This window comes from Onychomys torridus, chromosome 7 (genome assembly GCF_903995425.1).
Source record: "Onychomys torridus chromosome 7, mOncTor1.1, whole genome shotgun sequence".
NCBI lineage: Eukaryota > Metazoa > Chordata > Mammalia > Rodentia > Cricetidae > Onychomys > Onychomys torridus.
Window position 1 is genome coordinate 28,504,749 of NC_050449.1, and position 23,828 is coordinate 28,528,576.

Here is a 23,828-nt window from a genome sequence, read left to right on the forward strand (position 1 = left end):
ATCATCTAGGTGAAAGTGAAGATGTCATCTATACATGCAGATAATTTCTACAGTAGGTTCATGATAAAACAATTTCAGTTGGCCCTGATAAAATAAGCTAATGGACTGAAGAGCATTTATAAGTGACACTGTCACTTGTTTAAGTACTCAGGAAACTGTCAAACATTCACAAAGGAAATAATATTTATCCTCTAGGAGTTATTGCTGTGAGAACCCATTTCTTATATCTTGTTCACTGCTTGATTTTATTGCTCATCAAAGAAGACAATTAACATTTGATGGTGCTTACTATGAAACAAACAAGTAAGATACTTGTTGCCTGTATTATTTCATTTTAGATTCTCCAAGACCTAAGTGGGGAAGTGTTAACATGATTCATTAATGATTAAAAAAAAAACTTTCAAGGGATATACACATCTTATCCATGGAGCCAGTGAGAGATGGAACTACCCACCAACTCTTTCCCTGACATTCTGCCATCTACACTGGTGTCAGACCTGGATAGTGTCATCACTATAGTTCAGTGTTTCAACCTTCCTAATGCTGTGACGCTTTAATACAGTTCCTTATGTGATAACCTCCAACCATGAAATTATTTTCATTGATCCTTTATAAGAATATAATTTTGCTACTGTTATGACTTATAATGTAAATATTTTGGGCTATAGAGGGCTGGCAAAGGGGTCATGGCCCATGGGTGGAGCACTGCTGCTATAGTTGATTAGATAAATATGTGGCTTTGAAGACTCCTGCATCTGTGTATTCATTCTGTGATGAGATAAGGCAGTGGGTAGAGTAGACACTTTAACAAATCTCTGGCCTAAATTGAACTGCTTTGTGATAAATGCACTTTCATTCACTGCTTTTCAGGGATGTGGGCTGCTGGAATGAACAAAATGTTTGCCAATGGTCTGTGTTCATGGCATTTCTAATCTGAAGTTTGGAGTCTAATAGAGTACTCACCTTATAAGTCCACACTGTAATATTTTAGAAGAGAAAAATGTCACAGAGAAAGGAACAGCAGTAACACCAACCAAATCACAGCTACTGCCCAGCTTCAGGTGACCAGGTTAGCCTCACTGGGCCAATTTAATTCCAAGGAACAGGAAAAACACAGACATGTCCATTCACCTGGTATCTTCTTTCCAAAATTAACAATTCCATGTTTTAGTGGTAAAGATTGCTCATAGACCTTTTTATAACTCTTCAGGTTGAGGATCATTTGCTTATCAGTATTTTTTTTCTCTACCTCCCATTAATTGTCAAAACTTCAAGACAACCCTATATAGTAACACGGAAAAATAGCAGCAGAGGCGGAGGAAAGGCAAGAACGTGAAAGGAATGCCAAATGTGTGTCCGAGACAAGCCTGCTTCTTCACTAAAACTTTGTTCTACTTCTTTGACCAGGAACGTAAAATGACTAGGATGGTATGCTATGTGCAAAGGCAGAAGGAGATTCCTCTGTCAAGACACTCACTAAGGCAGTGCACTCAAAGAAGATTCCTTTCCATAAACAGTTACCCCAAAGCCTCTGGAGCAACGAAATCTTCAACCTGGAAAATAGAGTTAGCGCTAGTCACTTGATTTTCACCCAAGTGCAGGAGCAGACCAAGAAGTCCCCTACCATAAACTGTGTACTGAGATTCTTTGTAGAGGCTCAGAGAAGCAAGTGTCTTCTTGTAGAGAGACGTCCAGAAAGAGCATCAAGACAAGAAAATTAATCTGATGAATCCCTATGTCTAGAGCTTTCCCATAAAGGCAGAAAACACAAGAGTTTTCTTTTCAGTCAGTGGAAAATTGGGTCCCTTCCTCCCCAGCACCTGGAGGACTCTCAGCCTAGTCAGTCCCAGAAACTGATCCTATCTCCAGATAATTCCTTTAAGGATACTTAAAAGAATATAGAATAAGATCTCAAAAACTTGACTCAATATGAAAGGAAAGAAATAAAGTGAATTTCTCTCCCTGAAAATCTCCTGTGGCTGTGAAGGGACCCAATTAACATGAGAAGATAAATCAGAATAATTTAGCCTTCATCCCCTTTTCCCTGTGGCCATCCTCCTAGGGCTGTTTGTCACCTGGCATTTTGGAAGAGCAGGTCCCCCTTGGATTCAGATCGCTTTCATCCTTCCCCATGCTAAGCGAGGTATGCTAAACATGATGGGCTGATGACAGACAGGCATCTCATCATGGGACTGGCAAAGGAGGGGCAGGGCCAGATGGCAGCCTCATAGTGGCCTGTGTCTGCTAACTTCTTTCTTCCTGTCTGGTATCTTCTCACTTCTGTAATGTTAATAGGGCTGAACCGAGCCATGTTGAAAATGAAAATGAAAAGGGCTTTTCTTCATCTTGAATGAATAACTACTTTTCTTTCCTCAAAGACCCTTCTGCCCTCCTGACCTTGGCTCTTCTTACGTTACTCTTTAAATTTTCTACCATACTCACTAGGATTTACATTTCTGCATCACGCTTTCCAAAAGTTTTGTTTTTGTTTTCTCATTTGGGGGTGTTGGGAATTGAACCCAGGCCCTTGCACATGTCATGCTGTATCTGAGCTACTCTCTCCTGTTTTTTTTTTTTTGTTTGTTTGTTTGTTTGTTTTGTTAAGATTCCTAAAGAGAGAACAAGGACTCTATAAATAATAATAAATTGAGAAACTATGATCCAAGGATTATGGTCAAAATCTGAAACAAACTAAATTTCTCTACACAATATGGGCAAGTACAATGGTGTCTGTGAATGCATGTCACTAAGGCTGAATTCCTAGTGGATTTCACAAATGACCTCAAGCAGCATATACTTCCCAACAAATCTTGTAATATTTCTCTTTTTTCTTTTCCCCCACCAGTCTAAGGTGCACAGTTGGTGTTAATGGTGACACTTTCCATATCAAGGTATTAACTGTGTTTGGTGATGTCTCCATGCTCTCTGACCTGCTGGTACTAGTTCTAACAAACAGAAGCATGACCCCATCATTCCAAGACAGTGTTGTGTGGATTACACCCACATCTGTTCTTGTACCTGTGCCTGTGCTCAGACACCTCACTCAAGAGGCAGGCCCCAAATCCTCAACAACCTTTTTGTCCTCTGGAGCTACACATACCAAACCCCCTTAGCAGCTTGTCTGCCCTCTGTTCTATGAGAACCCACTGAGGTAGTAACAGGACAAAGAAAGAAATGATGGAAAGTATTCACAGGAGTGAGTTCATCTCCATCCTTTACTGTCAAAGGCTACTCTCTAACTCCAACTACGCTTGGATAAATACAAGCCATAGGCAGAGGTTTTGCTTTTCTGACCTTCATGGCTGAACACCTACCAGAAAAAAACTGCTATTAAATGCTGCCCTTAAATCATTGCAAATGTGGCCTTGTGCTGGAGCCCTTGCCTCGAAGTATAATCATTCCTTGTGTCTCACACATCCCTCTGACCATCACCATCTCCTCTTATTCCTTCCCCCTCGAGAGCTGTGCTTCATAGAAGAGAAAGAAGCCCCAAATTTGGAGGTATAGCTGTTCTGAATAATATAACATAGATTTAACTCTGGGCTGACAGCACATTAAACAAAACAATAAAACAGCTCCATAAATTTCCAAGGAGACTACATGGAAGATGTTGCTATGTAAGATCTACTGAGGCTCAGGAAAGCTAATAATTTCACCTTATGTTTTTATAACATTTTATTGCACATAAGCCCCTTCCCCATTACCTCTGCTTAATTATTATTTCATCTAATACAGGCTCCATAACCATTTACTCTCAGGGAAAGAAAATAGGCTCTGAGAGGCTGGGCAATATGTTTGAGAGTGCATACCAGCTGATGGAACTGGAGGCACGATTGCAGGGTTTGCCTGCAAGTTGAAAATTCAACTTAGGGCTTCTTATTTAAAAAAAAAAAATAACAAACAATCACAAAAATAAAAACCAAACAAAGAACTGCACGATATCAATTGCAGAGCATTATAGCAAATGTGGTGTCTTGAACATGGAACCTGGTGACATTCAGAAAGCAGACACTGCTGTTAACTGCAAGTGAAACCAGGACTCCCAGGAAATCCCTCCAAGTTCAAGTCTATCTTCCCTATTACTCTGCAGCCCAGTCAGAATTCCATTACAAGAACTTCCTCTAATGTTGCCATGCACTGTTTAATCAGCATCTATTGTGGCTTCACCACTGTAAACCATGACAGGAGAACAAATAAGGACTGCTGTCTGCTCCTGGCTCTCCAAAATGTTATAATCTAGTCCTTTCCTCTATCCTCGGGTGCTGCCAAACAACTTCGTCTACAATGCTTCTGAAAATAAAGGCATAACACATCTTGCAGATGAATTTCTTCGGGTTTTTCATTCTTCAGTGTAGGGACCATTTTTTTTTCAAAATCTTCTCTCACCTATCAAGCTCCCCTTCTTGCCCATATATAAGATGGAAAGAGGGTAGAGAGGGAAAGAAAAGAGGAAAGACAAGAAAGAGGGATGGGGAGAGAGCTACAAAGCTCTGGCTGTGCAGATGGCTACAAGACCTCCTCTTCTGTTCTGTCAGCGGCAGACTTCACTCCAGGGCTGATGCACTCTGCAATTTGTACAGCAAAGACACATTTGTGAAACCAAACTGGTTATTATCGTGGAGGCTCCTGCCTCAAGCAACCATTGGAAAGTTTTTCCTCCCTGAAATCTGAGCATATTCATCAAACTGTGCTGTGTTTTTGGACTTGCAATTAATCACAGCTCATTTCAAGCTTTATTAATTAATACTAAGGCCAGAGATCCAGTGGAGGCCCCTTAATTTCATCTGCAGTATTTTAAAATTATTGTTATCTTCTGGAGGAAGAGATGTTGGAATTAAATGAATTATGTTTAGATTCCAACAGTGCATTGCTGAGAATTAAAGGAAAGATAAAGATTGCCCCATGAAGGAACCTTGGGAAAGTGTCTTCCTGTGGTGGTGAAACAACATCTGGCCAGCAGAGGGAGCAGGATGGGAGCAGGATTTTAGGCTAAGAAGACTTACTAACTGAAAAATGGATGGAGAAACAACTGGAACCCATCAGGCAGCTTTAGCAGTGACAAAACCAATACATGAGAGATGCAAAATCCCAGGTAGTCAGCTCTGGTGGATCTGAACTGGGCATCATTGGATGTACTTATTCCTCACTTTAAGGGTCTCAATGTTAAGAATTGTGCTATGATTGCAATCAGGAAAATGAGAAAGCATTGATAACACAGTGATTCCCAAGGTGTGAGGGAATCATCCATCTATAGTTACCTCCAGTGGCTAGCGGTTGATGTCACTGGACTGAGATTATTTCTGTCTTCCATGCTTGAGTTTTGTTCCCTAAACTGGAACCAGGCAGGCACATCTCTGTGTCTGGTGAATAATAATAATAATAACTATTATTATTATTGCAACTTCAACACTTACAGCATCATTGCTCAACCATAATTTGTATATGTACTGTCTCCTGCCAGTGCCTCACCTGTTAGATCAACTACTGGAAACTTTTAAATTGGAAATGAACCACAGGAGGGAAACTGGTCTTGAGTTATTAATAGAACAACATCAAAATATGGAATACTTTGTGCACAAAGCAGTACTTATGATCATAAAAGCATAGAAAGGAAGATTTTCTAAGGTATCATTCCCAGCACTTCAAAGTTATAGGCAGGTGGATGTCTGTAAGTATGATGTCATCCTGGTCTACATAGTGAGTTCCAGGTCAGCCAGGGCTACATAGAAAGACTCTGTCTCAAAAACAAGCAAACAAGAAATGCCTAAAAAATCTAAATATTAAAATGATAAAATATCAGAGTGTATAAAGCTCTATAAATTCCATCTTAATGAGACCAGCAGCCCTCTTTTCTCACACTGCCTTTCCCAAATTGGCCATGTCCATCACTGCACACCTTCACTTGTGTGTCTCTGAGTCTCCACATAAGATTTACTACTCAAGTGGTTCTCAACCTGTGGGTCTCAACCCCTATGGGGGTTGCATATTGGATAGTCACATCATGATTAATAACAGTAGCAAAATTACAGTTATGAAGTAGCAGCAAAATAGCTTTATGATTGGGGTCATCACACATGAGGAACTGTATTAATAAATTAATTGTCAAACATATTTGGCACATGCCAAGCCATGGATCGCTCATTTCCTTGGGTAGATAGCCTCAGACAAGTATCTGTTCTCCAGAGTTGCTCAGTCTGCTCTGAGCCACATACAAGTCAGACAACATTCCGAAGTTTGAGAACTGCTACACTCCTCTCTTAGTTAGAAATTCCTTCGCTATTCTGTTCATTCTTTAAGATCCTCACAAGACAGCATTTCTCTGAAGCCTTCTTTGAATCTTAGAAGTGTTCCCATGCAATGATTGCTTATATCCTGGCACACATGACCTTATCACAGGGCTTTCTAAATATTGTGTATACATTTCATTATTATATGTGTGTGGCTACTTTATCCTTCCATCACACTAAGCAATATTAGTTCTGAAATATTAGACAAATTGCCATTGTCTTAACAGCAGAGTGGGTTTATGCAAACCTAAGTGTTACAGGTGACTCACTTGCTGTTATCTCTTGATGAAATCATGAGATGAGGAAAATACTAGACAGACGTGGCTGCTAACAGTGTAAGGTATTCTGTTTCACAGTAAAATAATAAGGAATGTATGTTAAAGTGGTAAAAAAAAAATAAGGACATATGTTAAAGTAATGATAGAAAAACATATCACAGTAAACTCAGAAGTCAGAAATATAGCTATTATTATTACTGTAAGAATTATGCACCATGTATAATGACTTGTTGAACTTCTATCACACTAGCAGTTCAGAAGACATGTCCACCCCAGCATCACCATGAATATACATATCCACAGTACTTCATGTTGACATGGTGTGATGGCTACAGAGGTGTCTGTAGGAGACAGAAATATTATGGCTCCATTGTGATCTTATGGGAACCACTGTTGTATATACAATTAGTCATTGACCAAAATACATTGCATGCACATGATTGCAAATAAGTGTACTAGATAATAAACAGATAAATGGATACAAACATATAAGGCTCTTCTTCCAGACTTTAAAATGCCCAGGGGCAGTGCCACTGTCTTGTCATTTCTATACTCAGCTCCTAGGGCAGTGTCTGTGACACGCTAGGTACTCAATACTTATTACATGAGTGAATCACTTGAATGAATAAGTAGAGGTCATGCTGGGTCGAGTCTTATTTTATAAAAGGAAACTGAAGCACTCGCAGAGCAAATTACTTGTCTAAAGTCACACAATTAATTATCAAACACAGTTTGGCATGGTGCCAAGCCACCATGGAGCACTCGTTTCCTTGGGCAGACAGGCTCAGACAAATTTCTGTTCTTCAGAGTTGCTCAGTCTGCACTGGGCCACATAGTTACAAGTCAGACAGGACATGGCAGCAGTGTAAGGAATAAAGACTTGGCCAGAGGAATAGGCAGAACCTCCAAAGATGCCCAAAGTCAAACACTTTGGAGATGGTTGCAGTACAATATAAGAGTTGCTGGGAAACTCACATAAGTGGGAAGTAGAAGATCAGAGGAATAAGGAGTCTGGCCTTTGCACTCCCAGTTCTATTTCTGACATATAAGGTGAGCAATTTAGAGATTGCAGTGAAGAAAAAAAATAAAGTAAGGTATTAAATAGATGTATTTTCAAGGTATTATTCCCACAAACATGACACAGATATTAGCTTGATGGGGAGATGGACCAGCTGATTTATCCTATGGCTTTGCACTGTCAAATCATGAAAGCACCATTTACTGGAGTGGAAGGATGGTGGTGGGGAGAATAGCTCTGAGGACCTAGAAGGGAACAAGAAGAGATGAACTGGGCAGGAGCGCAGAGTGTAAAGAAGCATGATTCCAATGGTAGTTGGCATCTAGCTTCGCCTCACTGTCAAATATACATTGAGGACTTAGGGAAGCAGGAAGGCCCAGGAGGGTTGTCAGGTCCCAAGGGAGCATCATGGGATGATGTGATTCGATGTTGTCACATTTTTATATTACACAGAAGAAGCTAAACACTTGGGAATATGTGTAACTTCTTTTGCTTATTTAAAAAATAGTCAGTGACAATTACTGTGTATGGACCTAACTCAAGAAGAAATATGACTGCAGGCTGTGACTAACAGAAGTATGAGCCCTAACTGAAATCTATGCATCCTAGTAGATTGCATGTTGCCACTGGAAACTGAGGAGGAAAATCATGTGCTCAAGCAATGTTTTCTTCAGTAGCAGATACTTGGGGGATGAGTGGAATGTAGGTGTATTTTTTTTTTCTCAAGTAGTTTAAGAACCCACTGAATTTCTTCATTTTCTGTTCTCAAATCATTGATTTCAAGGCAACAGACCAAATCATTAACACCAAGTTTCTTTCTTTTAGTAGACTTACTCTCTTTTATTTAAGTCAAACAATTGACCTTATTTGGGACTCTCAGACATCAGAGCATTGCATGGTAGAGTTTTCTTACAAGGTGTTCATGGCAAAGGATGGAGCCAAGTTTCATATTGGAGAGCTGCTGGGGTGTGGCTGAGAGAGATGCTAGTGACGGGCAAGGGGAGGTTGCCACTGTCCCCCAAGGCTAAAAGGCATCAGTGGCCTGCAGTGGGAGAAGGGCTGAACAGATCTCTCTGCACAGGTTACTTGTCTGTCAAGCGGTCTTCACATAGTAACGCAATTTCTAGGCAGCCTTTGGGCATTCAATCAATGTGGTCTTCAGCCCAGCACTGATCCATGGTCTCCTCTGAACTCTCTCATTCTTTATGTTGAGATAGCCTGCCCACCCACTAACCCCGGTACATGAGGCAGATACAGGAGGCACCCATTTGATCTCTTAAATGGCTCCATGCTTTTCCGTCAGAGACATTCAGTCCTGATGGTGCTTATGCTTCCCAAACACCAATATAATCTGCTTCATGGATTGGGCATTTGGAGCCACTGAAATTCACAGGCTTGTTCCCTGTCAACAACTCCCCCAGGCATGGCCACATTTGATTATCTCTTTGAGGATATATGCTTCCATGGAGCAAGTGGTGGGGGTGGGAGGAGGGGATTGGGGGGGGGGGGAGGCGGGAAAGGGGAGGAGATTAGTCTGCAGAAAATAAAATATCACTGTATTTTCAAAATATCATCCTGTTGCACATCTTAAAAAGAAAAAGAGATGTTAAACCTCAGTTTCCCCCTTGGTATAAAATAGATATATAATAGTGGAGCTTTATCAGCTGGCCCATAGATTCGACACTAACCCTATAGCTTACCTGTAAATCCCTAGAACTATGTGTGGGCTCCAGACTGTCTTTTCTCTCAGACACAAACATCACACCCATCACAGAGATAAAGCAGGTCTCCAGGTTTTCAGAATCCACCCTTGCAAGTCTACAAATAAGGTTTGATTGAGTCGGTTTCTGAACAGCCAAGAAGAAGGCTTGTTCACAGCAAGAGAGGTGAGGGAGTTGTGCTGGGAGGGAAACAGGACAAAGGCTGCTGTGAGCCAGGCCTACGCAAAGCCTCTGCGGGACAGGGAGGGCTGAGGAAGGCCACTGTTTTCTCATCCTAACTGGCTCCCTTCTGATGTAAAGGCCATGTACAGCTCTTACTTTCTTTTCTAAGCCCCTTTATTCCTGGTGCCTCATTCAGTGTCAGGAAAAAAAAGCAACCACCGTGTCAAGAAAGCAAGGGAGCCAGAGGGAAAGGAGGACAGAGTAACCAGCCTCTGAGCACATATTAAAGACTTGAGCAGGCTTGGCATCACCTTTCCAGCCCTTCTCAGCTCTTCCCCTCCCCAACCAAATCAAAGAAGTGAGTCCAGTGAAGCTGCCAAGGGCTCTGAGTGTACATCTCAACCTCGGTGTGACGGATAAATGAAGGCTCCCGCTCACCAGTGAGGACAAGCATTACAAGGGCTTTGCTCAGGGATGAGGGATGCTTCTCAGTGATGTCTGTTGGAATGAAATGTGCACCTCTGCAGTACAAGTGCAGCCACCCTGAGGCTCCTCCAGGCACCTGTATGTATACTCACCATATATATGTAATACATGTATATAGAGACACATGCATAATGTCCTAAGATATGAATAACAAATGGAAGACAGACATTGCTTTCCTTCTCCTTCTCCTCCTCCTTCTGGAAATTTAAAATTTTCAACAGCAAGCACATTTTTATAACTGTATGTGTTTGTGCGCATAAATAGTGGATACTATACTGTAGGACTTCCTAATGTGGTCAAACGAGCTCTGGATTTAAAATCAGAAATCCTGTCTGAGCTTCAATCCTGTCACATGTTATTTAGTAGCCGTCAAATGTACATCCCTCACTCACTCTCCCTGAAACTCCTGGAAGAGTCTCTGACAGACAACGGACACTTAATAAATTTTAGTTATTTATTTTGTTTAGTGTTATCACTATTTTAAAATTGAAAATAGATTCTTTTCTTTTCTCATACAATATATCCTGCTTGTACTTCCTCCCAGTTCTTTCCCTTCACCTTTTCCCTCCAGACCCACTCCCTTTCTGTCTCTCATCAGAAAAGAATAGGGTTCTAAGAGACAACAACCAAATGCAAAGAAAAAAATAAGATGTAAGATGAAGCAAGAACTTTCCTATTGAATTTGTACGTGGTAAACCAACAGGAGGAAGAATCACAAGAGAAGGCAAAAGAGTCAGAGACCCACCTGTTCTCATAGTCAGGAGCCTCATAAAAATACTAAGCTAATAGCTATAATATATATGCCAAGGACCTGGTGTAGATCCATGTAGGCCCTGTGATTGCTGTTTTTGTTTCTGAGAGCTTATATGTGCCTTGCTTAGTGATTCAAAGGGCCTTGTTCTCCTGGTGTTCTCCATGCCCTCCGACTCATAAATCTTCCTGCCTCCTCTCCTGAAGGATTCCCTGTGCTATGAGGGGAGGGGTTTGATGGAAACCTCCAATTTAAATTCTCTCTCCACATAATGTCTGACTGTGAGTCTCTGTATCTATTCCCATCTGCTGCCAGAGGAAGCCTCTCCGATTATGACTAGATAAAGCATCAATCTATGGGTATAGTAGAGTGTCATTAGGAATCATTTTACTGATTTTTGACCAGCAGTGTTTTATTTTACCCTAGGTCTCTGGACTGGATAGTCTCTAGTTCTTGGTTATCCAAGAAGTGATGGGTATGGCTTTCTTCTCATGGAGTGGGCCTTACATCCAATCAGACATGGGTTGATTATTCCAAGTTCTGTACCACCATTGCCCTAGCATCTGTCACAGGTATGACAGGTTGTAAGTTAAATGTCTCGTGGCTGGGTTGGTGTCCACGTTTCTCTTTTGGTAGCCTGTATAGCATCTTTCTTTACTAAGGAGACTAGAATGTATGGGTGAAGGATCCATATAGTCACCAGCACAGCTTCTCTATGTTCAATGAGTTGTGTGGATGTTTGCTGAGAGCAACCCTTTGCCTTAACATCATGCTCGGTTGTTTGGGGATATCTGTGGGGCCCCTTTGGCTAACAACTTAATTGAATGCAACCCAGTCCCTCCACTGGAAGCCTTGCCTGTCCCTTGTGTTATTGATCTTACCCATTCTGACAGGTGTAAGATGGAATCTCAAAGTAATTTTGATTTGCATTTCCCTAATGGATGAGGATGTAAATATTTATTTAAATGTTTCTCAGCCATTTGAGATTCCTCTATGGAGAATTGCCTGCTTAGATTTGTTCCCCATTTTTAACCAGATTATTTGTTTTTTTTTTTAAATCTAGTTTCATGTGTTCTTTATAAATTTTGGATATTAGTCTTCTATCAGACGTGAAGTTGGTAGAAATCTTTTCCTATTCTGTAGGCTGCCAATTGTTGGATTGACAGTGTCTGTCTTACAGAAGCTTTTCAGTTTCATGAGATCCCATTTATTGATTGTTGTTCTTAGTCTCTACATTATTGGTATTCTGTTCAGAAACTTTTCTCTTATGCCAATGAGTTCAAGGTTATTCTCCACTTTCTCTTCTATCAAGTTCAGTTCATCTGGTATTATGTCAAGGTCTTTAATGCATTTGTACTTGAGTTTTGTGCAGGACTATAAATATCAATCTATTGACCAGTTTGACCAGTACCATTTGTTGAAGATACTATCATTTTTCCAGTGTGTGTCTCTTGTTTATCAAAAATCAGGTGTCCATATGTATTTGAATTTATATCTCCATCTTCATTTCTATTCCATTGATCTACATGGCTTTTTTTCTACCAATATCACATGGACTTTTATTACTATAGCTCTATAGTATACCTTGAACTAAGGGATTATGATTCCTCTAGCAGCTCTTTCATTGTACAGGATTGCTTTAGCTATCCTGGGTTTTTGTTTTTCCATATGAAGTTGAGAATTATCCTTGAAGGTCTGTAAAGAATTGTGTTGGAATTTTGATGGGGACTGCATTGAATCTGTAGATTAGATTGCTTTTGATAGGATGGATATTTTTGCTATGTTAATCCTACTGATCCATGAGCATGGGAGATATTTCCATCTTCTGATACCTATTTCAATTTCTTCAGAGACATGTTTTTGTAAAGTCTTTGACTTGCTTGGTTAGTGTTATCTCAAAATATTTTATATTAATTTAAGCTATTTTGAAAGGTATTGTTTCCCTGTTTCTTTCTCAATCCCTTTTCAATTTGTGTATAGGAAGTCTATAGGCCACTGATTTTTGTTTGTTTGTTTTAGTTCATCTTGTGTCATGCTACTTCAAGAAAAGTTTTGATCAGCTGTAGAGTTTCCTGGCAGAATTTTTAGGGTCACCTATGTATACTAACTATGGAGGTTTGAAAGAAAAATGGCCCCCAAAGGGAATGACACTATTAACAGGTGTTTCCTTGTTGGAGGAAATGAATCACTGTTTGGGTGGGCTTTTTTTCTCAAGCTTCACTCAGTGTGACAATCAACTTCCTGTTGCCTCTGGTTAAGATGTAGCCAGCACCACACCTGGCTGTATGCTGCCATGTTCCCCATCATGATGATAATGGACTGAACCTCTGAAACTGTAAGACATCACCTCAATTTAAATTTTTCTTATGTTTTAAAATGTGGAATGTGAAGAAGTGTGTTAGTGTTGCTTTGTCTACTGAAAATCCCCCTCAGATTCATTCTACTAGTGTTGTTCCGATGTAGGGGATAGCTGATAGGAGGTTGGTGATTACTGTGGCTCCTCAGAAAGATATTTGACCTCATGGAAGTACGTATCCTATGAATGCTGTTGCTATAATGGTGAATAATAGAATGATTCTAATGTTTTATGTCTCTACAAAGGTATATGTGCCATAGTAGATCCCTCATCCTGTTTGAATGAAAAGGCAGATAAAGAATATGGAGGCTCCGTTTGCATGTATATATCGAATTAATCATCCGTAGTTTACGTCTCGACAGATATGTGTGACTGATGAGAATGCTGTTGATGTATCTGATGTGTAGTGTATAGCTAGGAATAAGCCTCTGAGTATTTGAATCACTAAGCGGACATCAAGTAAGGATTTGAAGTTTCATCATGATAAAATATGAGTTGGGGATGGGAGATCAACAAATAGTTGTTAATTTTATGTAGTGGGCATTTGTGTGTATGTGTGTGTGTGTGTGTGTGTGTGTGTGTGTGTGTGTGTGTGTGTGTGTGTGTTTTTAATGTTTGTCATTAAGTGTTTCTTTGTAAGAGTTGCTGTGGTCAATCAGTGAATACCTTAACTGTCATCATAGAGCCTTTCTTCAGTAACTGATGGAAGCAGATACAGAGATCCACAGCCAAATACCAGACAGAGCTCCAGGAGTCCAGTCCAAGAGAAAAAAGAGGGATTCTATTAGCAAGGGCATCAAGATAATAAAGGGGAAACGTACAGAGACAACCAACCCAAACCAATGGGAACTCATGAAATTTGAATCAATAGCTATGGAGCCTGCATAGGATTGGACTAGGTCTTCTGCATAGCAAGATAGATGTGTAGCTTGATCTGCTTAAGCAGGCCCCTTACAGTAGGATCAGAATCCATCCCTGGTGCATGAGCAGGCTTTTTTGAGCCCACTACCTATGATGGGACTCCTTTCACAGCCTTCAGGCATGGGGAAGTGCTTGGACCTGCTTCTACTAAATGTACCTCCCATGGAAGGTCTTACCTTTTTGTAGGAGGAAATGGGGGGGTTGGGAGGAGGAGGCTGAAAGGGTGAGGGGAGGGAAGAGGGTAATCTTTGATTGGTATGTAAAGTGAATAAAAAAAATTTCTTAATGAAAAAATTAAAAAAAAAAGAGTTGCTGTGGTCATGGTGTTTCCTCACAGCAATAAAAAAAAAAAAAAACCTAACTAAGACAGTATCATATAATCTGCAAATAATGATACTTTGTATTCTTTGACTTCTTCCTTTCCAATTTGTATCCCCTTGATCTCCTTTTGTTGTCTTATTGTTCTAGTTATAACTTCAGGTACTATACTGAATAGGTATGGAGAGAGTGGACAGCATTGTCTTGTTCCTGATTTTGTGGAATTGCTTTGAGTTTCTATCTATTTAATTTTATGTTAGCAAAATCTTTCTATAAATTGCCTTTATTATATTTAGGTATGTCCCTTGTATCCCTAATCTCTTCAGGAAATTTATCATGAAGGGATGAAGGGATGTTGAAGTTTGTCAAAGGCCTTTTCTGCATCTAATGAGACAACTGCATTCTTTTTTTTTCTTTTAGTTTATTTATGCAAAGGATTACCTTTATTGATTTTTCTATATTGAACCATCCCTGTATCTCTGAGATTAAGCTTATTTGATGATGTTGGATTATTATTTTTAATGTGTTCTTTGATTCAATCTACAAGTATTTTATTTAATATTTTTACATCTATGTTCATAAGGGAAATTGGTCTGTAATTCTCTTCCTTTTTCAAGTCTTTATGTAGTTTGGATATCAGGGTAACTATGACCTCATAAAATTAATTAGGTAGTCTTCTTCTGTTTCTATTTTGTAGAGTAATTTGAGGAGTATTAGTATTAAATCTTCTTGGAAAGTCTGGTAGAATTCTGTGCTAAAATTTTCTGGTCCTGGTCTTTTTCGGTTGGGAGACTTTTAATGACTTCTATTTCACTAGGGGTTATAGGTATATTTAAATAGTCTATCTGATCCTGATTTAACTTCAGTAAGTGGCAACTATGGAGAAAATTATCCATGTCTTTCAGATTTTCCAATTTGGTAAAGTATAATATTTTAAAATATATCCTTAAGATTCTCTGGATTTTCTTGGTGTCTGATTTTTATGTCACTTTCTATGTTCCCAATTGACTCTAGTTTGTGTCAAGTTGACAAAACTAACCTGCATACTTATGAGTGGATTCCTCACTGGGTTCTATATTTCTGGACTATTTACTTTCATCTGCTGCAGTATTTCCAAGCTGAAAGCTGCCAACCCACCTTACACTTAAAACATAAATTCTAAGCTTCACAATGGGCTCTTAACTAAAATGTTGTATAATCTATAAATAGGAATTTTAAAAAGACAGGATCTATGTAAGTTTATGTTTATAACTTTAAAACTTCAAGTTTTTATTATTAATAATATATAATTGAGTAAAATAATAAATTAAATATGTCCAAAACACTTTCATTCATTTGTTTGATATTTTGTATCTGTATATATTGGTGGGCATATATGTGCCAGTGCACTTGTATCTCTGTGCATATATGTGTGTATGTGTCCTTGCTTATGTGTGTGTATAGGTATGGATGTAGATGTATGCATTTGTATGTGAAGAACAAAGGTCAACTTCAGGTGGCTTCCTCAATCAATGTGCACCTTAATTTTTTGAGACAGGGTCAGTCACAGAACTTGGAGCTTCCTGATTTGCAAGATCTGTCCAGCAAGCCCCACAGATCCTCCTGCCTCTACCTCCCTAGTGCTGGAAATACAGGCACCTGACTTATTACATGAATGTTGAAGACCGAACCCAAGTCCTTTTGCTTGCAATGCAAGCACTGTATATATTGAGCCATCTCTCAACCCCCTATGCTGTGTATGCTAGAGATTGAACAAAGGTGACCAGAGATGCCATTTCATGGAACTTACATTCTTCTGGGAAAGACATAAACAAAAATGTGGATAGACAAGACAGCAGTGAAATGTTCACAAACTCAGAGCTGAGGACTCTATACCCTTTGGAAGGAAGGCCCTGTCAATGGATCCAGGCATTGATCCAAGTGGACATAAGTGGTGAGATGTATTTGTCATGTTTTGCCATAGTTTTTTCCTCTCTACAGTATCAATACCAAAATGCCTAAGCCAGATCTGAGACCCTGAGATACAGTGTGTGTGTGTGTGTGTGTGTGTGTGTGTGTGTGTGTGTGTCTATGCTGATAGAAATACATTTCTGAAAATAGGAGCTGTAGCTAAATTGGTCCTGCCTGGGTCCTCAAAGCAGAGTCTTATAGAGATAGTATTTCCCCAAGTTTCTAAACTAGGAAAATCTCTCTCCTCTTCCCTTTCAATTCCCTGAAGCATCTGCCTCCAGCCATAGTTTCTTAAAGTTCCCCTTCACTTAACCTAGTCTTCTCAGGCCTCAGGAATGTCTACCCTGATGACAGACTCCCAGCAACCCCTCCTGTAAGTCAAGTTGCAGGGATGCACTGCAGAGGCCCTGGGTTCTACACTCAATCCATCACAACATCATGGTACCTCGTAGGACCCAAGTAGCCTCTTTTGCCTACTTACAGATTTCCCCCTGGAACTTTCCTTCAGCCCCACTGCATAGTCATGAATCTGCATTGTTGAACTGTCACCACTGTCTTCTGAGCCTTGGTCCCTTCCTCACATCTGACCAGATGAGCAAATGTGAAGATACCTGCATTTTCCTAGACAACATAATCCCTAAGACAGCCAGACTTGGTGTTGCCTTTTCTTTTTCTCCATGGACTGGAGGATGTCCATGAGCAAATCAAGCAGCCACAATCAAATTGAGTTAGGTACCAGCTATAACATCAAAGCTTTTTCTTGTCTCACCTGACTGAAATATTTATTTTGCTAGATATACACACAGATTATCAATAGTAGTTTTCAAAATATCTTGACAAGGAATTAATTACTCCCTCTTTATATATGGCAGCATTGATGCTTACATCTATTTATTCTCCCAAAGCATCATGGTTGGCAGTATTAGAAAGACTAGAATTTTAAAAACGTACTGATATGGGGGAATCACCATGCCAGGGCTTTTATTACTGTAGATGGCACCATGAAGCGACAGGTGGCAGGCTAGTCTTCCGACCTATCTCCCACAGTTGTGCTCAAGGCTTAGATCCCTTCTCCACTCTCCAGTTACATAAACTGTGGGCTTGGGTAGCAGCAGAGAAGGAAGCAGTAATAAGTCTAAAGGTGAACTGATTACTCTTCTGAGCACTTTGGCAAAATACCTGACAAAAAGCAGCTTAAGGACATAAGGATTTCCTCTGGCATGCCATTTGACATAAAGCCCTACACAGTGGGGAAAACATGGACACAAGAGCATGAGGTGGCTGGTCACATACATTGTGTACACAGTCAGGAATCGAAATTTAGGCCAGCACTCAACTCATTTTCTCCTTTTTATTCAGTCCACGTTCTCAGCCTGTAAAATGGCACCGTTGACACTCAGGATGAGTCTTCCCACCCGAATTAACCTATTCTAGAAACTCACCCAGAAATGCTGAAAGGGGTGTCTCCTTTGTCATTCTGTAGCAATGACTGCTTCAGAGTGGATCTATAGTAAGGATCATCTGAGATCACAGCTAAGCCAAATGCTTAGCACAGTGCTGACAACATGCAAGGGATTGAATGTGACCTACACTAGGTATTAGTAATAATCTTTCTTATAGCTAGTTATGTTTCCAAGTTACAGTTGGATGTTGATCCATGTAAAATCGCTTCTCAGAAAGCACCCTGAGTTTCTGAGGCCCCGGCATGTTTTGCTCTGTAGCAACTCCAGACCTAAACCAGCCATGCAAATCTCTTGCTGGACTTTGCACATGTCCTCATCTAGTCCAGACTGACCTTTGTCCTAAATGCCTCAGCTTTCTTCAGCACCACAGTCATTGTTATCTCCCTGGAGCAGATCATACCTCAAAACTTCCTTCTTCACAAATTAAAAAGTCTTCACTGCCCAAATATTTTTAAAGGCATCACAAATTTTCATACTCTGTTATTTGATTTTCAAAAACTGCTTTCCTTTGTGAGTTCAAGGCCAGCCTGGTCTACAGAGCAAGATCCAGGAAAGGTGCAAAGCTATACAGAGAAACCCTGTCTCGAAAAACAAAATAAAGCAAAGCAAAAACAACAACAACAACAAAACTGCTCTCAACCCATCTAATTTCTTAATCTTTTTCTTTACCTTTTTAAAATCTCTTTTGTGGGGAAGAAGCAGAGCACAGTGCACTTATGGAGGTCAGAGGACAACTTGTGGGAGTCAGTTCTTTGCTTTCCCATGTGGGATCAAACTCAGATTTTCAGGCTTGGCCACAAGCACTTTCTTTCACTGAGTCATCTTGCCAGCTCTCAATTCACCCACTTCTTATCTGACTTTATACACACACACCCATGCTAAGACTCCATCCTTATGCACATGTTGGGAACTTTTCTCCCATGCAGCCCTTATCTGACATTATCTTATTCTGAGCACACTTACTTCCCTCCTGAACCCATGTAGGTCCACATCTTAATCCCAAGGGTTCCATATATGTTGAATTGCTTTCCAAAATCTATCTAGTCCTCTTCTCTACAAACCCTACATAGTAGAGATAATGTTAAAAGAACACATGTAGCATGTAGGGCTTCAGCTGAGCCTCAGGCAAACATGCGGAGTGTATTGATTCCACCAGTGATGGTTACCTTGTGCTCTACAGAATTGGTAACCAGTGAATACTTACCATGTTGTTTTTCCCACCTCTCCTAGGTTTTTTCAGAGGTGCAAGGTGTATAATGAGGCAGACTTTTAAGATGCAAAAGTTGAAGGGAGGAACACTTCAGAAGACCATTTGACGAGATGTTTCATTTTATAATAGAAGGGTATACATGAGACAATAATAATTGTTTAGATTAAAAGGAAGTGTCTCATATATGCTTCATTCATTGGCAGCTGATACATCTAGAAAGTTAGTTGTAGTATGTGATTCTGCCCAGCATAATTTCAAAAGCGACATTCATGATGTCGTAACCTAAATTTGTCTCATAAAAATGTCACTACAATGGTGTTTGTATGTTCTGCAGCACTTGCATAGAGCTCCCCATAATCTTCTTTTATTGCAGGCATTTTGCCCATGCCTGATAGTTCCTATTTAATTTTAAGCTCTTGGAAGCCAAGACTCATGCCTTACTTATATTTACCAAATATCACAGGAATCACTCAGAAGTACTGCACAAATTAGCTATATAGGTCATGAGTTTTTAACAACTGCTGAAAGTTAATGACTGCATCATGCACTTCTGAGTCAGCATGTTTTAGGCATGGATTGACTATTAATTATCTCTGTGGGTAATCATCCACAGCTGAACAATCCCCCCTGTATAGAACCATTGTGAAGATAAATAGGAATTGAAAAAAATTTAGAAGTACACCTAGTAGATGGAATATTATAATATATTTTTTAAAAAAGTTTATGTAGCAAAATAAAATGCTAACATACCATTGACATTCCCTACTAGTACTCTCCAGAGAGAACCAAAGATGTCGCCACCCTCTTAATTTCTTTATTTCTAAGTCTTCTATGTAGAGTTATGCTTTGTTACAATCATCCTTGGAAATCTTAGTGGGTAGCTGAAGAAAAGGGAAGATGGGGATAATGTAAACAGCATCTAATCTGAGATGGGGGACATCTAAATGTAGCCATATGAATCAATGAAAGCTGATAGAAAGAAAACACAAATTGGGAATCATTTCTGTGTCCCTAAGTTTGATAACAGGAAGATATATTACCTTGTAAAGGGCTTTGGTTATTTTAGAGGTAATCTTTGGAGGTCTTATGTCTGGAAACCTATAGGTCACAAACTTATAAGCCCTAACATTATAATTAATTGATGAAGTCTACTAAATCCTCAAACTCCATAATCTGATCCACAGAATATTCTTTAAAAAAAAAAACAAATAAAGCAACACTTAGTCTTAAAAATGTACGTTTCTCACCAGGCATGCACATCCACAGAGTGATGAGTGATAGATAGAAGATAGATCTACCTACTACTGGGGCTGATCTGTGGTCTTGATGCTTGATAGACACTGTAAAAGGAAATATCCTTGATATCACAACATGTTATAAGACTTCTTAGTTGGTCAGCTTTCATCTGTGTTTTGGCTTTGATATTTTGGGTCTTTAAAAGTGAAGCCTGGAGGATGGAGAGATGGTTCAGTGATTAAGAGTGTGTACTTCATTACTATCTCTATAGAATTACCTAGAAGGCAAACCTCTCAGCATGTCTAGGTGGGTTTCTACATTGGGTTAACTGGGTTGGAAAGATTCACCCTGAGTGTCAGTGACATAAATTTTTAGAGGACCCGAGTTTTATTCCCAGTACCCACATAGGGTGACTCACAACCATCTGTAACTTCCATTCCAAGGGATTCAATTTGGTCTATTGAGCATCTACACAGTTGTGGCATACACTCCTCCATAGACACACAGATGGACATGTAAATAGGAATAAAAGAAATCTTAAGTAAAATCTAATTCTGACATCTGAAGTTTTTACTGGGGTCTTTAGAAAAGGCAGGATATTAGAAAGTACACTTAGTATTCTGATAATTTTAGGTGGGTTTTTTTTCTCCTTAATTTACAACATTAATAATTGTATAGACATTCAGGGTGCCTATGAGATAACTGTGTCTCTGCTCAATGATTCACCAAATATTTAATACAATTTTACTTTTAACAGTTGTTAAACTAATTACTGTGGGTACTTTGTTACACTGAATTCTCCATTCTCTGGACCTATAGGGTAAATCACATACATACCATTCTTTTTTTTTTTTCCTACTTACTTTCATTTTTTTAATTAAGAATTTTTTTCATTCATTCTACACAACAATCAAAGATCCCACTCTTCCCTCCTCCTGTCACCCACTAAGCCTTCCCTCCCAACCCTTCCCCCCTCGCCCCAACAACAAGAAGGCAAGGCTTCCCATGTGGAGGCGCATTCAGTAGAGGCAAGTCCAAGCCCCTCCACCTGCCTCAAGGCTGCACAAGGTGTTCCATCATAGGTAGTGGGCTCCACAAAGCCTGCTCATGCACCAGAGGTGGATTCTAATCCTACCACCAGGGAGACCAAGCTATACAACTGTCTTGCCATGCAGAGGGCCTAGTCCAGTCCCATATAGGCTCCACATCAATTGATTTAACTTTCATGAGCTCCCTCTAGTTTGGCTTGGTTGTCCCCAATGTTTCCCCACTATGATCCTGATGTGTGGTGGTATTGTATTCCCCAAAATATTGTGCATGCTAATAAACTGGGGTCAGAGAACAGAATAGCCACAATATTAAACATAGAGGATAGGCAGTGGTAGCACACACCTTTAATCCTAGCATTCCAGAGGCAGAGCTCTACCTGGATCTCTGTGTGTTCAAGGATACAGCCAGGCATGGTGACTCATGTCTTTAATCCCAGAAAGTGAGTCTTTAATCCCAGGGAGTGATGGCAGAAAGCAGAAAGGTATATAAGGTGTGAAGACCAGAAACTAGAAGCTTTTGGCTGGTTAAGCTTTTAGACTTTGAGCAGCACAGTTCAGCTGAGATTCATTCTGGATGAGGACTGAGAGGCTTCCAGTCTGAGGAAACAGGATCAGCTGAGGATTGGCAAGGTGAGGTGGCTGTGGCTTGTTCTGCTTCTCTGATCTTCCAGTGGTCACCCCAATACCTGGCTCCAGGTTTGATTTTATTAATAAGACCATCTAAGATTTGTGCTACATACTTGCTTATAGAATCCCTCTTTCCTATCTTTGACTAGACTCTTGGAGCTCTGTCTAGTGATTAGCTGTGGATCTCTGCATCTGCTTCCACCAGTCATTGGAGAAAAGTTCTGTGATGACAGTTAAAGCCCAGGACCAGATGGTTTCAATGCAGAATTAAAAAAAGAGTTAATATCAATACTCTTCCAATTGTTCCACACAATAAAAACAGAAGGAACGTTACCAAACTCCTTTTATGAGGCTACAGTTTCTCTGATTCCCAAGCCACACAAAAATGCAACAAAGAAAGAGAATTACAGATCAATCTCCCTCATGAACATTGATTCAAAAATACTCAGAAAAATATTGGCAAACCAACTCCAAGAACACATCGAAAATATTATCCACCATGATCAAGTAGGCTTTATCCCAGAGATGCAAGGATGGTTCAACATACAAAAGTCTATCAATGTAATACACCATATAAACAAACTGAAAGAAAAAAAACCCACATGGATTGTTTCATTGATGCTGAAAAGGCCTTTGACAAAATCGAACACCCCTTCATGATAAAAGTCTTGGAGAGATCAGGAATACAAGGAACATATCTAAACATAATAAAGGCAATATACAGCAAGCCAAAAGCCACCATCAAATTAAATGGCATGAAACTCAAAGCGATTCCACTAAAATCAGGAACAAGACAAGGATGTCTGCTTTCCCCATACTTATTCAATATAGTACTTGAAGTTCTAGCAAGAGCAATAAGACAGCAAAAGGAGATCAAGGGGATACAAATTGGAAAGGAAGAAGTCAAACTTTCACTACTTGCAGATGATATGGTAGTATACATAAGTGTCCCCAAAAATTCTACCAGGGAACTCCTTCAGCTTCAGTAATGTGGCAGGATACAAGATTAACTCAAAAAAAAAAACAAAACAAAACAAAACAAAAAAAAACCCAGTAGCCCTCCTATACCATGCTTAAGATCAAGAAACTGATGCTCACAAAGAAGCAAAAACTCACCTAAGTCGTCAACCAACATATAAGAATTAGGGAGTAGACATGTAGATTGCATGCTGTCTGCCATGCTATGGTAAGTAGCCCCTTAGTGGGAGCACCATGGCCCTCGGGGAAATGCATGGGATTCCCTATATGACTGGATGCTTGATTTGCAAGATCCTGAACCCAGTGAAAATGTGAGGACATTGTGAATAATGAATGAATAATGTATTTAACAATAGCAAGGGCAGAGTGTCAAATAGAGCAGGATCTACCAATTGTGAGTACCCTTCGTGACAATAGTGGTCACATGTGCAGGAAGCCAGTGGAGATTTTCTGATTCAGTCATCCATAATTTACCCCATGGACTTGACAAACTAAAGGCCTACAGTCCTCCCAGAGTTTAGAAAAGTGCCCTACTTCTGATGAAAGGAAGGCCCATGTGGTGAAGCCTCAGGTCCAGCTTGCTGATACAGGAAGTGGTGAGAACCTGAGGAGCAGGCCCATTGTCTTTAATGTTTTCTCTATCCTCTGCTTTTTGCTCATGGCCAGGGGCTGAGTTATCTGGCGTTAGCACCATGACATGCTTCCTCACTACACCACCAAAAGTGATGGGGAAATTGATCATGGATTAGAGTCTATGAACCAAAATAGACCTATCTCCTTTCAAAGCTGATTGTTCCTGGCATTTTGTTATAGTGGCAGATGTCTGACTGGCACAACTGGTTATGGAGGAAAAATTCATTGAATGTTAAATCTTTATTATTATTATTATTATTATTATTATTATTATTATTATTATGTGTTTTAATTTTATACATCAGGCATGGGTTTCCCTGTCCTTCCCCCTCCCGCCCCCACCCCCACCTTCCTCTCAGCCCCTCCCCTCCATTCCCATGTCCT